Here is a 4,016-nt window from a genome sequence, read left to right as displayed (position 1 = left end):
ATAGTATTATTACATATGTAACATGTATAAACATGTGATATTACATATAATAGAATATGATGTATAAAAAATATAATATAACACATATAATGTTACATATTTAAATTTGGTATTATTACATATATTACATAAGACATATTCATGCGAAAACATGATAAAGTGTCATAAAATTTTTAAAATTTTGTAATGCAATTTATGTGTGTGACATGCCAAATAATCTGATTAAAAAATAACGCTTTACCTACATTCTACAAACTATACAACTACTTTATTCAGGGACTTTGACGATGTATACAAAAATGAAATAACTTTAACATTTCAAGACAGGTAAAGTTTTTTAAACGTTAATTTCCAAAGTAGAACCTCATGACTGAAAGGATATAATACAATATTCTGAAAACAAACATATAGTTAAAAGTATTTCAGTACTTATTGAAGTAACTATTTCCAATACAGATAGAATAAGCACTAGTTAGAAATAATGAGTTTTAAAAAGATATTTTAGGTTAAAAAAAACGATGAATTAAACATAGAAAATGCATTTTTATGCGTAGGAAGAAACTGCATTGAGAATACTTACTACTTCATCCATTTTATTACTACAAGTAAAAGAAGTTAAGGGAAAATAAAGATGTCCTTGACTTTCTTCCTTCGGGCAATACATGCAAGAAAAAAATTCAACTCATAAGTAATAATTTATTAAGCTGCACAATGGAAAAACCGGAAACAACTTTTAGAGGAAATACAATAGATGAGTCGATTTATTCTAAAACTAATCAATAAGTAATTGCTTAGGAAATAACAATACAGGTCTGTTTTTTTTAAAAAATATTGCTGGTTTTTAAACGAAATAATCTGAAAAATGCAAATATAGTATTTAGGGCCAAAAATGAAATATCTCGTGTTGTTCTCTCACCGCTTTTTTCAACACTAGAAAAATTAAACAATGCTGTATATCTAGGAAAACTGAAGGGGCTAGTTTTGCCCTCCCCAGATTATTTGTATGTAAATCAATTAGACAAGCGAAATAAAAGAAATTCAATCATAATTAGTTAAATAAGAAATATAAGAGAGACACGGTCAACAAAATCTATGATATTTCATTCAATTTGATTAACAGAAATATTTGATTAAACGGAGCCCTGATTTTTCAATTATACTTCCACATTAGTTACTTATATACCTGATTTTCGTCTGTTCTATAAATAATAATCGAAGATATGCTGAAATACTCTTGTTTTTTTAATGAAACAGGGTACCTTAACCTACTAAAGGGTACTTTATACGCAAACCTACTTGAGAATATAGGGTACTAAATTAACTAGGCCCTCTCGTCATTCTAGGTATACTGTTAGAATTTCCATCCTGAAATTATGTTAAAGTAACCGGCAGCAGTCTGTCTATCCAATTAACAGTAAAGTTTAAGGTAAAGAACATTTTTTTACCTTTATGGTCTTGAAACCGTTCACGACTAGTATGGTTAAAGAACCAAATATACACAACTAAGTGTTTTTTTAACCATTTACTACTAGCGTGGATCAAAAACCGTAAAAAAAATGAATTTAACTGGACATAGGAGATATTTTAGCAGCTTTATGGTGTTACGATCTATTCGTGGTTGAGATCATCGTATTCTAATAATCCAGTTCAGGACAAAAGAAATTTTTCATACCTTGAAAGGAATGAAGGAAATATCATGACGTCAACGCTTTGAACTCGAACCATGTTTCCATCGGTAGCGAGATTGAAAGATTAGCTTTTCTCGGACATAATGTACCCCCTCTGCAAGGGACTAAGTGGCTTCATCAGGTGGGCCTAGTTGGTGCTGTAAAATTATGATTGCTTAATCGTATTAAGTGAAAGCAGTTAATAAACAATTTTTCTCACCATTCACAGTTCGAATAACATTTTATTTACGGTTATTTGACTGCTTTGTATGAATATGGATTAAAAAAATTAAATAAGCTGTTATTTAATCTTTTTTTTTTTCAAAGACATCTCTAACAGTGTATACATGTTATCTATATACATTCCTATAAGGCTAATGCATGAAGGATTTAAACCAGAGGGGATAAAATGATCACAGCCGTTTTTCTAGAGTTCATATTTGTAAAATTAAGTGTTTTTGTGTCTATTGCGAAAAATTGCTGAAGATGTCGGAAATATCAATACTAATGTTTTCTTCAAAATTCTCACTCCATACTGCACGGTCTAGTCTAGTTTTAGGCAAGAGAGATGTTAAAAAATTAAATAAATAAAAGTGCGGTTTATTTAAAATATACCGAGTTTTCTCCAAACGTCGCATATAAAAAATATATTTAAATCCGTCTCAGAAAGGGTAAAAGCACAATATAAGTCACAAATTAGTAGCTAAACGAAGGAAACAAAGCTTTTTAAAAACTTAGATTATTTTAATTGCTGATTTAATTATTAAATTATTGTTAACACTTAAATTGTTTAATAGCTGGTTGAAATAGCAGGGAGTTTCAAGGTGATCATTAGAAAACCGTTTCGGTTTTATTTTGAGGATAAGACTAATTTTATTATTTTAGCACCACCATCCATAATAGTGAAGAGTTAGTATATTTATTAATAATTATCAAATGGCAAAAATAATTTCATTAAAAAGAATAATCCTTTTGCACAGTATTGTAATAAATTACCCGTAATGTTTTCACTTTTTCGACTATCTTTTTGATAAGAATTCTACGAACAGTATATGCTAAGGGCAGCGATTTGAGAGCACCTAATTTTCGGAAATGTCGAAGAATCTACGTCATCTACATATTTATGATTCCAGATTTTTTTTTTTTTTTTTTTTTTAATTCGTAATTTTGAATTTTTTATATAGATGAAGTTTATGTTAATAGCATTATCAAACTCCACATTTAGAGATCAAGAATTAACGTATTAATTAATGCAGCAATTAATTATTTACAATGTGTTGCCTTACTTGACTTATGGTTTGATAAGGATTCTAAATATATAGATAAAAAGCAGGGAATATTCCAAATTCTTGACGAATTTATGTCAACTATGTGCACCTGGTTAAGGCTTTGATTTTGGAACTTGATGCTTTTAGTGCCTTAATAGTGATATGTCAGATTTCGATAGATTTTATAATAATTAAAGTTATCAAAGAGCATTTATTTAAAAAACCTGAATTAACATCTTCATATATGTAATATTTAATTACCTCTACTGTGTTCTTGTTTGGCTTCAATTTTAATTCATATTCGATATACATATGAGATTTAAAAAAAAAGAGAAGAATATAGAATATTTGTCTAACTGTTATGTATATCTAATGAATATTGATCTAATTCTCTACTTTTCTCTTAACTAAATTTTTATTGTTCCAGTTTTAATTTCTTAAAACTATGCATGTACATAGAAGATTTTAAAAAAATAAAGAATATAGAATATTTGTCTGAATGTTATTGAGGAATAAAATAAATTACTAATATTAATTTCTGTGTTATTTCGCTATTTTTTTCTCAGAGATTATGATTTGATTAGGACTGTCAAATTTTTAATAATTTGAATTCCGTATTATCAATTTTAGTTAGAATTGGAGCTATTTTAATAATCATTTAGGACAAAAATTGTATTTTGTCTTAAATTTAGCAAGTAAATCATTAGATTATTATCATTTGAGAAAAACATTAAAAAAATTAGAAGTCAATTCAAAATTTAATTTCAAAAACGTAGAATAGTCATTTCACTTTCACTGTGGTTGCTGACTTTCACCGGTGAATGTCGACAAACACCAAATACGTCGGTGAAAGATCGAATATTACATTACATTCTTGTACATTCGGACCCTCACCGGTGTATGTCGACAATCACAGATATGCTTTGGTGAATGTCCGAAATATTTATTACATTCGATTTGATATGAATTTATTCGTGGATATAATTACATTTATTCGATATTTTAACCCTACACTGATGTTTTTTAAAGGTTAAGTGCCACTGCCCGGTATACATTTGCCCGGTATACCCTACACTGATGT

The sequence above is a fragment of the Parasteatoda tepidariorum genome, chromosome 9 (genome assembly GCF_043381705.1).
Source record: "Parasteatoda tepidariorum isolate YZ-2023 chromosome 9, CAS_Ptep_4.0, whole genome shotgun sequence".
NCBI lineage: Eukaryota > Metazoa > Arthropoda > Arachnida > Araneae > Theridiidae > Parasteatoda > Parasteatoda tepidariorum.
This window is presented reverse-complemented; position numbering follows the sequence as displayed.